The sequence below is a fragment of the Hippopotamus amphibius genome, chromosome 3, assembly GCF_030028045.1.
Source record: "Hippopotamus amphibius kiboko isolate mHipAmp2 chromosome 3, mHipAmp2.hap2, whole genome shotgun sequence".
Classification (NCBI taxonomy): domain Eukaryota; kingdom Metazoa; phylum Chordata; class Mammalia; order Artiodactyla; family Hippopotamidae; genus Hippopotamus; species Hippopotamus amphibius.
In genome coordinates this window covers 70974388-70988436 of record NC_080188.1, presented here as the reverse complement: position 1 = coordinate 70988436, position 14049 = coordinate 70974388, and the positions used below count along the sequence as shown (strand labels likewise).

Here is a 14049-nt window from a genome sequence, read left to right as displayed (position 1 = left end):
TTTCCTTAAGCTGACCTATCTCAATATGGCAAGAAAATCTAAAGTCTTCCAAATAATACTATTGTATCAAAGAAACAAATAGTTTTAGAGAGAGGTGCTCATTTAGTCTGTCTCATTTTTTTAAAAGAGAAAATGAGACCCAGAGAAATTAATTAATTTGCCCAGAGTCACACAACCTAATCAGTAGCAGTCTAGTTAATCTAGACAAAATATTAGTCTAACTAGACCAATATTTTGTCTAGTTATTTATTTATTCATTCAGCAAACCTACTGGGTGCTGTGCAAATAAAAAGTAAGATAAAATCCCTGCCCTCGAGATATTTTCTGTCTAGAAAGCATAAGAAGTCAAGAGCCCATGGGCTGGGAACACATAAGTCTTTATGCACAGGTCAGGGAGAATGGATTAGAGGAAGGACAGAGAAATGGTGATGTGTACACCATGCCTGAAGGTTGAGTAGTTAGCACAATGGCTAGGAAGGAAAGGGAGTGCACGTGCAGGGGCATTCAAAGTGAGAAAATACGGCAGACAGGAACTGAAAATTGATACGGATGACTTGAGAAATAGGGGATGGGTGAGGAGCAAGGGTGGGAAGTGAGGTGTGCAGGAACCAGCTTGTGAAGACAATGGAGACTTATTTCAGAAATATATTAAGACTGTGATATGATCAGACTTGCACTTTAGAAAGCTTTTACACTGGAATGAAGGATGGAATAGAAGCAGGAGATTATGTATCAGGAGACAATGCAAAAATGAAAGCTAGAAATTCAGTGAGGAAGGGATGAATTCTGGAGATGAAAGGAAGCTGAACTGTTAGAATTTGGTAACAGATCAGAGGAGATAAGTGAGTATGTATGGAGAATGGGTTCCTAGATTTCTAGCATGGGAAACCTACTGAATGGACCATAGTGGGCTAACAACTGTATTCTCTAATGTGCTGGGAGGAGCCACTTGGTGACTGGGAAGGATGATAAATTTGATATCAGCATACTGATGGGGACATCCATGTAATGATACTTAAATGCTTCAGCAATAAAATTATTGTTTTCTGTGGCTTGCCTTGAATGAATGGACTCCTTCAGTTTAACACATAAAACATATTTAGTAATTATAGCACAACTGACCCCCCCCCCAAATCATCCATCTATTTCAACCTGGACTAATTTCTATTTAGTTATTACGTTAGACTTTCTAAGAGAAACAGGATACTTTCCCTGTCCATCATAAGAAAAGAACTTCAAAGTAAATGACTGATAAGGCAATGTTTTAAAATACGAAATATTAAAAGTTTCAAGGCATGCTTGTTAAATGTAGTTAAATGTCTAAAATGGGAAACTGGGTAAACACATGGAGAAACCATAAAGACATTATATCAAATGAACGCTATGATACAGCATGAGAGTAAGGAAGTGCATTTAACTGTTGTCAGATACCATGCTTTTGATTTTAAAATTTCCCACGTGTACTGAAGTCTGCTTAACACAAGTGACTTAAGAATGTGGGGGAAATGACCACTGATTTCAATTAATCAAAGGTAGGATAAGCCACAGTGAAATGTCTACCAAACAGTTCTACTCAAGGACAACCTCTCTCTCACTCTTTTCATTACAACCCTCCTCTTCTCATCCATTATATCTAGAATTTATCCTTTTCTCTGGAATTCTGGTTCACTTTCTTTTTCAAATTTAAGTCAAAAATAAAGTTCAAGATCTAATTTTATAGAGGACTCTCCCCTAAAACTTTATCTATGCTTTCATTATCCTTTGTTTTGGCCAAATTTTTCCACATTAAAATTAACTTTTATTCTTTACCTTCATGTTTCTTCCTTTCTGCTTTAAATGTCCTCAACATGAACAACCATTCATACTCCTTCCATTCTTCCACAATGTCTTTATTTTAACTTTATAAATCATACCGGTGCTTATATTACATAGAGAGCATTATACTAGATGCTGTAAATTTTTAGAGATTCTTTTCCTCTGACCTCATGACCACACTTAGCCCCATTTAAAAGAAAAATGCACTTTATAAATCAAGTCTTAATGATCAAACACCAATAAATGGTTAAATCTTAGAAAATAAACCTATACTTAAGAACTGGTAGACATCCTGAGTTTGCCCCAAAGCATCATTATCTGGATTTGCTCTCAGACCAGAAGGATGACAGACCAATTTGTAAATTTAATAAAACTTGTACTCAAGAAAAAAAAAAAAAGAACTGGTAGACAAAGAAGTTCTTCAAATACCAATAAAACATGAGTCAGGGATTCATGTTAAAACACTAAAAAAAAAAATAGTCATTCTCTCCATTCCTAAAATTCTTGTCTGGGAATGGATATTTTCTAAGACAATTAAGCAATTTATTTTCACTATTTAAATGAGTTGTAGCCTTGAACCCAGAACCAATGAATAGGTAGGCTGATTAGGGAATTTCTCATCACTTTTCATTTTTCTTCTTTCAAGCTTAATATTATTTGAATTGATTTCTGGAGGTAAAAATGAGAGATACGTATGCCCTGACACTGAAATATAGTGTGATATGTTTAGTAAAACCACACAATAATTGATAAATCACTTTGTAAAATAACTATTTTGACAAAATTCATTATAGCAATCAAATTATTTCTTTAATGTTAATTACACTTTCCATAGAGGTGTGCTTAACTTTATGTAGGTTATTTTTTCTTAGTTCACGTTAGCAAAAAAAAGAAAATGTACAAATGCTACTGAGCTTCATATATCAAAAGGCTTAAATCTAAGAAAAATCCAAAGCTTTATCTTCCAGTACGAAATGTCTGAATTGTCCATACATTTTTTTGACTCATACAGTGAAGACTGGGACAACATTATAGCTCTGTGTTTCTGTTTATGCCCAGAAGCTGCAGATTGAGCTGATTATATAATGGAACACAGCAAAATGTATCATTCTCTCCAAGTCTTCTCACTGGGAAGCTATAGGCAGAGTACTTGGATTATTTTATTATTTTAACTAACAAACACTGCTGTTATTCACTTTTCAGGGTACTTTTTAACACTGACAGCTTTACAATGCACTTGTTATATAAGTAAATATTTATTTTCTTCCTCAGCTTGTTGGCAACAACAAAAATGATTATACATATATGTATTTGTAAACAACTTTTAAGACTAATTTTTAAAACCTGAATGTATGTTTGTAAAGTGATGTGAAGAGAGGTTAGGATTAGAACCAGAATTAAGTCCAAACCAGAGTGGACTGAAGTTAGGAGTTTTCAATATAATGTCTCTGACTCTCCCTGAGGGTATGACACCAGGACTGGGAATGTTGGCACTGTACCCTTTTCTAGTGTGGATGGTATATTTCATCTCATAAATTATGTCCACAGAGGATAAATGGTTAGATTCAGAGCTTCAAGGACAATTTTCTGAAAATGCTACAAATAAGAAATAATGAACAAAACCCTCCTGTGATGAGGCCCCAGGTTTTGTAGTGTTGCAAAATCATTAAAGTATGAAAGTGGAAAGTACAGTAAACCTTGTGGACTGCCTGCTTGTTCCTGAGGTTTTCCAGCTATAACCTTTTCCCCCCAATGTTTTGTAGGTCATAAGTATTTTATTCTGGATGTCATAAGATATTTTGTTTTTACTTTTTTTAAGCTCTTTATTAGAATATAATTGCTTTACACTGTTGTGCCAGTTTTTGCTGTACAACAAAGTGAATCAGCTGTATTTATACACATATCCCCACATCCCCTTCCTCCCATGACTCTTCCCACCCTCCCTATCCCAGCCTTCTAAGTCATCACCCATCATCCATCATAGAGTTGATCTTCCTGTGCTATGCAGCAGCTTCCCACTAGCTATTGTTTTTACTTTTTGATTGATTAATTTAGATAGGCTTTAACAATCTTTGGATTACAAAGCAGTGCCTGCAGCACTGTTTCCTTTTTTGAAGACACTAGTACTGAAATTATAGTATCAATGGAGTTCAGAGAAATTCTAACATACCCAAAAAGTTACGTTTTTAACTTGTACAAGCACCTTTTACCATTTCAATTACTTTCTTACCATGCTTGATAAGTGCCTCTAAAACTTTGAAAATAAAGGCTATTTTTTTCTAGTTCATAAACTCTTTCAGATGAAATGTTCCCTTTTGGAAGGCACAGGGCACTTTTTAATAAATTGTTTGTTCTAGTAAATGTCAAATTCTCTTTAGATAAGACTATGGTATCTAGGAAGCAAGAACTAGTTTTTGGCTTCTTCCCAGAAGGCAAGGTAAAATAGCATAATTTTTGTTCTTTGCAGAAAACGGCTGCCCTTTTTTAAGCAAACAAAACAAAGCAAAACTTATGGGATTCCTGCATTCAACAAATAGTTATTAAGTGCTTACTATGTGCCAACAAGCACAAAATTAAGTGTCAGATATTTCTTGTCAGTATAGATTAGATAGGATTTCTTTTTAGTTGGAACTATGGAATTTTGATGCTCTCAGATAGTCTCCTCTCCCTTTTTTTTTTTTTAAAGAATAAGCCGTATAGAATCTTTACATTCTTCTTTAAAGGTCCATCACTCAGAATTTTTTTTCACAGCTTAAAGAAATCATCTATAGATTAAGTTTATTAATATCTGTCAAAAGTATGGGTCAGAATAAAAGCTGGCTATAAGATTTTTGGCCTAATGGTGAAATGTAAATGAAAAGTAATAAGCCAATTTGTAATGGGGAATTAAACCATCCATTTCATCATTCTAATTTTGAAATCAGGCAACAAATTAAAGCAGATGAAACATACTATTAATAATTAAATCTATTAGTTACTGCAAAAAATATGAGAATAATGAATTGATTTCTTTTTAAAATTTAAAATACAATGATAAAATTTTTAAATACAATGATATTTTTATGATTAATATTCTAAATTTAACAAATATTTTCACCCGTAATCTACACTCTTGAAAAGTCTATACTCTTTAACAAATCACACCTTATATCACTTTTGGGTAAAACTGTTAGGGTTTAAATATTTTTGTAGTGAAGCAATAAGATTTAATTTTACAACTTATTTTCTAAACTATTAGCTGATATTCAAGGGTAGGTCTACCAACCTCACCTGAAAATATGAAAGCATATCAATTTGCACCCAGGAACCCTCTCTAAAACAACAGTGACCAAAGGGTATGAAACAATGTCATCATCTAGAAAATAATACTTTTCTTCATCTAACAGTGATGTACTAGATACTCATTAATGAAATATTGCAAAGATAAGTATCTTGGTAATATTACCCTATTAACTCTACCAGACTATGTGGCTGCAAATATTAATCTTTTCTGATTAAAAAAAAAAAGTTCAAGGAGCCAAACTGACTTGCTGAACTATGTCACAAGTCCCAACTTTCCTCTCTGAAGATGAATGCCTCTATCTTTAAAACCCTCAAGGTCTCCTAAGCAGTGGCAGGGTCAACGCAAAGCGGTAGGTATGCTTCTGATGATTTACCTGCTCACCTCCAAGAAAACTGCAGGGGAATTCAGTGTTTATGGGAGCTACAAGAGAGCAAATGAGAAGTCATTCCCAGAAAGCAGGATCAATTGCTTCAGTATGGTTCTCTGGTCAGCAAGAAGCAGCTGTCAATTAACTCTGATCAGACATAAATGTAGACGTAGCAGCAGCACATTTAAAAGTGTCCCCCAGCACAAAAATTCTGTTCTTTCTCCTCCTCTTTCTTTTCTTAAAACGTAAAACAACCATGCCACCTGATATGATTCATATTACAAATAGAAAACCAATCAAATGAAACAAGCTTCCTACTAAAAGGGAAATTAATGAGAAATTGTGCATAGCCATTGATTCTTACAAGCCACTCCTGTTAATGTTATTCCTGTTCAATCTATAGACTAGAAAAGCATAACCTGAATATTTACTCTTATTGGTTAAACTACTCTGCATTTCCAGATACACTTTCTACTGCAATCATTTCTATGCTCAGAACTGCACTTCTACTACCAAGTTCTGAAAATAAAAAGATATTTTGACTAATCAAAAATCTATATAGAAACTCAGATATTATTTTTTAAATTTATTGTTTTAAAATGTCAACTACTGTTCTTACTTCTCCCAAGTTCAAACCAATTGAAGGTTATGAAGTAACCACTTCCCCCAGAAGCCAGAACTTTCACCTCTTCTGAACAGAGGAATACCTTTCATAAATTAGGTAAAAATAAGGGCTTAGTGACTGAATGATAGTCCAAGATTCCTGTAGCTGCCAATTCCTTATCAAGACCTTGCATCTACCACAACCAGCAATCCCTGAAAGCCAAGGCAGTAACTTACTTCATCAATTATCCAGAAGTCTGAAAGCAATAGTAAAAACAGCCAGCATAAATATTGGTTTCTCGACTGGTGTCAATTTGTTCCAAGGAACATGACAAGACAAATATGAGGACTGTGATCACTAAATCTAAAATTCTTCCTATTTCAGACTGAGCTTTTACCAAGTGCAACTCAGTCATTACAGATGATCTTGTTTAAGAGGCAGAAGTAAGAAGGAAGTGCAAAGATCAAAGGAGTGCTTACAAAGGGGAACAACTATTTTTGTACGTATACTCCAGTATTTACTAAGGGGGTTTGAAAAACAGGGGCATTTATTCAGCCCATGTAAATGTCATCTGCAGAACATAAAATAAAATTGAAAGTTCAAAACAAATGGATTTTCAAATCGCCACCAATCCCTAACTGGATTATGTAGTATTTTCTTTAAAAGTCTTTCAAACAAGGTTAGAAGTGGTTTTCTATTCACTGCAAGCAGTATTTCAGTGCCAGCATTAAGTCTACACATAATGAGTCGTTCTTTGTGTTCACATTTGTCCAGCAGGCTGTGGCCCAGGAAGACATTTTATCTAAATAAGCTCCAGAAGGCTTTGAGGAGCTGCAGGTATCAATATGGATAAGTTCAGGAGATCTCATGTCTCCATTTATCATATATGTTCTTCTCACTTTAGCAATTTAATTACATGATAAATTGATCTCTTTTTATTTCCTGTCTTCTCAAGTTCATAAGCTCAAAAAAAAAATACTCTGCTTTATGTTATTTACATAATTTCTTTAGTGCATCAAATAGTAAAAGGATTCATCTCTAGAAAGCACAATATTAAAATCAGGAAAACAACATGCTTCAGCTGAGGGCTTTATCTTAATCAGATTCCCTTTTAAAGTTTTCTCAACACAAATGCAATTTAAACTACTCAGGAATATTCAATTGAGGTATTCTGCTAGAAAAATAAGCACTGAACATCTCGATCCTAAGCTTTAGTGTTTACCAAAGATCACCAGTCTGCAGATGCACATTTCTATGCCAGAGTTATTAAATGTTTTAGTAATACCATAGTCATTTTCTCAGATTACGGGCTTTATAACAAAATCTTTAAGTTAAACATAGTTATTTAGCTTAGCTGCAATGCTGAAAAGCCCTACTTAACAAAGTCCATGAAAACCTCTTACATCCTGATAATCAAAACCAACCAACCAACCAAACCAATCTTTCTACAAACAAACTTCCTAATTTACTAACGGTAAATTAAAGAGAAATTTTATGTAGCCGTTGATTCTTATACACCATTCCGGATAATGTGATTCCTGTTCAGCCTACAGACTAGAACAGCATAACCTGAATATTTGCTCTATTGGTTAAACTACTCTGCATTTCCAGATACACTTTCTACTGCAGTCATCTCTCTGCTCAGAACAGCACGTCTACCAAGTTGTGAAGAAGGAAAAGATATTTTGACTACTTTATCAAAATATTTACACGGAAACTCAGATATTTTTTAAATTTATTACTTTAAAATGTCATGATAGGCTTTGTTTATACCATTTTTGTTTCAGAGGTCATGCACAACACATGGTAGCGTTGTCCAAATATTTTACATAATCAGACTGTCTAAAAAGTGTTCTAAGTGGGTAATTTCGCTCTCAAATGCCAGGCCCTGTAGGATTAGTACCAGGCCCTCCTTATTTTTTGAAAACTAAGGTACAGGTCCTATAGTAGGTGAACATATCATGTCCTGGTTGGGGTGTGTGGGGTGTGCGTGTGTGTGTGAAGTGGGGGCTTCTTTTGGAAGTAGGAGCCCAGGAATAAGGCTGTCCGATTCAATCTGGGGGAGCTGGGGAGGGCTTTCCCAGCCGAGAGGACTGACATGCACTTCTGCTTTCATTTCATGGAACGCCCTTAGGTGAAATCTGGTTCGGCACTGCACCAACCACCTTGCCCTCTCTCCTCCGCGCCCAAGCGCACCTCAACCTTCAAGCCAGCCCCCGGCAGGGGGTGGGGGTGGGGATAAAAAAAGTTTGCTCGAGGTCCCCTCCGCTTCGCGTTCCCGCCCGGCCGAGGGCCGGAGGAGAAAGGCCGGCCCGGGCGAGCGGCCGCGGCCCTCCGGCCGACCGGCCCGTGCTTAGTCCGGATGTGCCTTTCCCCCCTCTCGCCGAGCCCATGTGCCTCTCCGCGCCTGTCAACCTCCCCCTGCGGTCTAGCCGAGCGGTTAGCGCAGGAATGAGGAAGTCTGAGCCCGGCTGGAGGGGGTGCGGGGCGGGCGGGTGGCGGGAGTCCGGCCGCACGCCGCCGGCGCGGCCCCCAGTTGCCCGAGTTTGGCTTACCCTGCTGGTGGGTCCGCGCTCGGCCTCCCTGCGCCTGTGGCTCCCGCTCCGGGGCGGCGCGGGCCTGGGGGTCGGGGAAGGGCGAGGCGGCGGCGGCGGCGGCCGGCCGGAGCCGGAGCGGGTCCGGGTGCGGGGCGGTCGGCTCGGGTTCGGGCCGGCGGGCGCGCGGTCTCGCCGGGCCCGTCAGCGCCGCGCCATGTCCGCAGCGCGGGCGGAGGGAACGCCGGGCGCGCGGTGGCGGGGCCGCGGCGTCGCCGCCTTCCCGGCCGCGGCGGCTCTGGCCTGGGCTGCGCTAGGCTCTCCGAGTGGGGCCGGCGGCGGGGCGCAGGCCGAGGGCGGCGGCGGGAGGCCCGACCGACGGGAAGGGCAGGGGAAGCTGTCAGCGCGTCGCCGGGCCGCTCCGGTGGCGAAACCTCCTCTTCCTGCCCCGGCTCGCTGGTGCACTTCTCTCTCTTTCTCTCTCGCTCACTCTCTCACTTCCTGGCTGGAAATTCCCACTGACGTCGAGAGAGCAGACAGACAGACGGACACACGCGCGCACGCCGCGGGGGCGGGAGGTGGGGTCGCCGCCGGGGGTGGGGGAAGCCCGCGCTGCTGGGGGGCCTTGCGCCCCCGGCCCGGCGTCGCTCGCCAGCTCGGCGCTCGCCCCTCGGGGCCGCTACGGGGCGCAGGCGAGGGGCGCGCGTTCGGCGGCCCGGACGCCGGGGTCCCCCGTGGGGCGCCCGCTCCGCAGCCAGCGATCCCGGAGCCCCGAGGGCAGCGACGGACGGGGACGCCCCCCTGGAAGCGCCTCCGGGACCGAGTCTTCCCGGGAAGCCAGCGGCGCGGAGGCGTTGGCTGTGCGGCTGTTTGAGTCGGGCGGTCCAGAGCCCCTGAGGACAGGCCCAAGCGTCTAGAGGGGATGATGGGTCGGCGTGGAGCCAAGCATGCTGTGTATAAAAATAAATCTCATCTGTATATTCCATTTAAGTGCTCTCAGTTACTCTCAAATCTCTTCACAGATTAAACTGGAATGTCTATAGCATAACTGACTTCTGCCCAGGGAAATCTGAACATCTACTGGGTTTTGGTGAGGTCTCAAATCTCCTGGTTTTGACGGTTATTCACAACTTTCATTTACAGGGCATTGTCAGGCCTTTATGATAATTACTGTGGTGGAATTATAGTGATGGTGGTAGCAATGGTTTTGGTTCACAGCTCATGAAGAAATACTGATCCGGCAGATGGGAATTTGTCTCTTTTCTTCTGGAGACATCGCTGCTGGAACTCGCAGACAGACCTCCCAGCCATCACCATTCACTAACATTTGAGCTTCTTTACATGCCAGGCACTGTACTAGGCAGGGCAGGGAATACCTTGGGGTGGATTAGTTCCCCAAGCAAGAAACCTGAGCTGAAATAGATATTTTAGTGCTAATTATCGCACTACTTAATTCAGTGATAACTGTGTAAATTGAACTTTAAAACATCAGGAATCCGAGAATTACCAGGCAGTGTTGCTATGGCATTAGATTGACCATAGCAATATTCCCTTCGTGCCTACTCCTTGCCATCCCCTCTTCCTCCTCCTGTTATAAGAATCTTGGTGGAGTGTTTGGCAGAGGAGTAGAGATCCATTTGATTGGGTCTAGGGTGAATCTCTGCAGTGATCTTGGGACCAACCAACAATCTTCCTTCAAGCGATTTCATTTAGCTCCCAGGAGCTGGTTGAGAGCTGGAATTCAGGGGATTTACAAAGACCTAAGACAATGACTTTTTTTTGAAACCTTGTGTTATTATTTATGGGACATTATTAGAAATTGTGCCAATATTGTATTTTAGTAGATTAATATATCGTTTATATGAAGTGACTGCTGCCTCTAACATGAAACAACAAAGTGTTAGGGGAATAGTTTTATTTTTCTTTATGGGGTAGGTGTGAATATTCACACAATTCATTCTGCATGGGGTGGTAGCTCATTGCTGAAAGAATCAGTAGGGACTTCCCTGGTGGTGCAGGGGGCATGGGTTCAATCCCTGGTCTGGGAAGATCCCCACATGCCACAGAGCAACTAAGCCCCATGCACCACAACTACTGAGCCCACGTGCCTAGAACCTGGGCTCCGCAACAAGAGAAGCCACCGCAATGAGAAGCCCATGCACCCCAATGAAAAGTAGCCTCTGCTTGCCCCAACTAGAGAAAGCCCGCGCAGAGGAACAAAGACCCAATGCAGCCAATAAATAAATAAATTTATTTATTTATTTAAAAAATCAGTAGACAGTATTGTTAGAAGAGTAGAGTCAGTGTGATGTATTTTGGGATCAAAAATTCAAGTGTTAATTAGTTAAAGGGATTAAATTTCAAATTCAAAATTATCCCATACATTGAACTTAAAATTGAGGTGTGGTGGGGGCCGGTCTATTAAGCAGGTATGTTAGTTTTCTAGGGCTGCTGCTAGAAATTACCACAAACTGTGTGGCTTAAAACAACAGGAATTTATTCTCTTATAGTTCTGGAGGCCAGAAGTCAGAGATCAACTTGTTGGCAGGGTCCTGCTCCCTGTGAGGGGTCTAAGGAAGACTCCTTCCTTGCCTCTTTGTAGCTTCTGGTGACTCCTGGCAATCCTTGGTGTTCCTTGGCTTTAGCTGCATCACTCCAATTTCTGCCTGTGTCTTCACATGGCCTTCTTTACTGCGTCTCCTCTCTGTCTCTGTATCCAAATCCCCCTCTCCTTTCTCAATTTTAAAGACAGGAGTCTTTGGATTTAGAGCCCACCGTAATCCTGTATGACCTCAGCTTGACTACATCTATAAAGACCCTATTTCCAAATAAAGTCATGTTCATAGGTATCTGGGGTAAGGACTTGAACATATTGTTTTGGGGGACACAATTCAATGCACTACAGTAGACAAAACTATAAAAGTCCTCCATCTACTCTTTTTGGCTCAATAGTTATCCTTCCTGTATTGCTGCTTTGTTCCCCAATATTTTTTCTACACCTTATACATGCCTGCCTTCAGGAGTGTTTCTTACAAATTCATCTACCCTCAGGTGTCAGAGGGCATTTGCCACTATCAGAACACAAAGGAAAAAATGCCTGTGTGGAATTTCAGTCATTAAGATTGTGGAAAGGGCAAGTTGTGTTGTATTTGTCACTAAATCTTTGAAATCACATGAGTTTCTCTTCTCATGAGGCTGAGTATTGGAAATGTGTGTGTCCAGAGAATTCTGAGGTTGAGATCTATATAGTGCATACATCGACAATAAGTTATATACTGTGTAAAGAGGATTCACAAATACAGACTCATACATCTGAGCTTTACAAACTCTAAGACCCATCTTGTGGACAGAATAGGAGTGAACTGTATTTCTGTAAAGGGCACGACTTGCTTCAGCTCAACATGCTTAGAAACACCCAGGTCACAGCTCTTGGCTCTGGGGGCCAAGATGAAATGGAAAGACTTCACTAGACTTGAAATCAGACTTGAGTTGGAGTCCTGGCTTTGCCTTGAATTATCTTTGTAACTTTTGCCAAGTTTATATGGACTTCAGTTTTGTCACCTACATAATAAGCATAATGTTATAGCGTATATTGTATAATAAGCTGTATAATAGCTTTATAGAATGCCTTACATTATATATATTGTGTTGCTATGGTCTGAATGTTTGTCTCTCCCTCAAAGTTGTATTTTTAAATCCTAATCCCCAAAGTGATGGTGTTACGAGGGTGGTCATTTGGGAGGAGAATAGTTCATGAGGGCAGAGCCCTCATAATTTGGATGTGTCCTTATAAAAGAGACTTCAGAGAGCTAGCTCCTCCCTTCTGCCATGTGCGGTTACAACAAAAAAATCTGCAGCTGGGAAGAGGGCCCTCACCAGACCATACTGGCACTCTGATCTCAGACTTTCAGCCTCCAGAACGTGAGAAATAAATTTCTGTCGTTTATATGCCACCCAGTTTACGGTATTTTGTTATGGCAGCCCCAATTAACAAACTAAGATATCGGTATATAATATACATGTAACAACATGTGTTGTATTATGTTTATATGCAATAATATCATATATCTTACATTATGGCAACTCTTCCTCACAAAGCTCTAGAGACAAAGGGGAGATAAAGCATGTAAAAGGCCTATAGAAATGTAAGTAGTTATTCTAAGAAAAAGGACCTGAAATTAATTTCCTCATCGGCTTAAGGGACATAAATGCTCACACTGTTGACCACCGGGATGGACACGCATCCTGTGGCATCTCTCCCTATTGATAGTGAAGTATTTTATTGCACCTCTATTAAAGTGCTTGTCATATTCTGTCTTGTGCTCGCACAGTTAGCAAGGCTTACTGAAAAGCACTCAATTAGCCTGTAAAAGTGGGTACAAAAGAAAAAGAAGATAAAGCCGGGAAGAACGACCTCTTATGTAATAGCCAGGACAAAAGTGATTTGTATAATGGATTATATCACCAAGAGTAAAACCAACAGGAGAAGGCAAAGACATCGTCTTCCTCTTAATATTGAACAGCGAATCTAGAATTTTATTCCCTTGACAATGGAGACACATTGAAATGGAGACAACAAATTTCAAAGAAGAGTGTCACTGGTATTAGAGATACTAGCATCTTTTCTATCAGTTCAAATGATACATATGCACTATCATCACTGCCTTCAAAGAGTTCAAAAACCTCAAAGCTGTGCTTGTAATTATAATGCTAGGCAGAGTACAGTAAATGCTTTCATGGAGGTACAGTCAAATACTTAGGCACAGTTAGGGTGAGATATAATGTGCTTGCAGTACTGCCTGGTGGTTAAGCTCTTGAGCCATGGAATCAGGTGCTGCCTTCAAATTTGAAGCCAGTATCTGATTGTACCCTTTTCAGAAAATAATTCACTCTTGTTTTTCCCTGAGTAGCTATGTGACTCTGGATATAATTGTTTCAAGCTTCCCTTTTCTCACCTGTAAGATAGATGATAATTATGCCCACCTCATAGCGGTATTATAAGGGTCAAATGACATAAGGTGTGTGAAGCACTGACCAAGGTGCCAGACGCTCAGAAAACTCGAATTTATGTTTGTTATTATTATTAGTACTGTTGTTTCTTGGAGGAACAGCTTGCTGAAGAAGATGGCCCTTAGTGGATGCCAGAATGATGGATAGATATGATGGTGAACTGACCAGGGGAAAGAAAATGAATGAGAGAAAGTGAAACTTAAAGACATGAGGTCTGGGTTTAAAACACAGTTTGTAACAAAAGGACTTAAGAAGTGGAATTGTGTGTTGTAATAATTAATGTTAAAAAAAAATGGGTTTTTCCCAGACACCCATCTGTCAACAGTTTTTGGTCTAATATCACCTCTCTAAAGCACATTCACTGCACTTAAAATATGTTCAATAAATAATAAAGAAATGTTTTAAAAGATTAATTATTCTTTTACTTAAAATGTTA

The 14049-nt window shown here is 40.2% G+C and overlaps 1 protein-coding gene across 4 annotated transcripts in view; it reads right to left on the bottom strand.

Moving 5' to 3' along the window:
- Positions 1–8943, bottom strand: part of NFKB1 (nuclear factor kappa B subunit 1) — a 115712-nt gene extending 106769 nt beyond the window's left edge. For all 4 annotated transcript variants that reach the window (XR_009052762.1, XM_057728525.1, XM_057728527.1 and 1 more), the window contains exon 1: positions 8625–8943. The gene's annotated coding sequence lies outside the window, so the exon portion shown is untranslated. The remainder of the gene's footprint in view (positions 1–8624) is intronic.
- Between the last annotated feature and the right edge of the window lie 5106 nt (positions 8944–14049).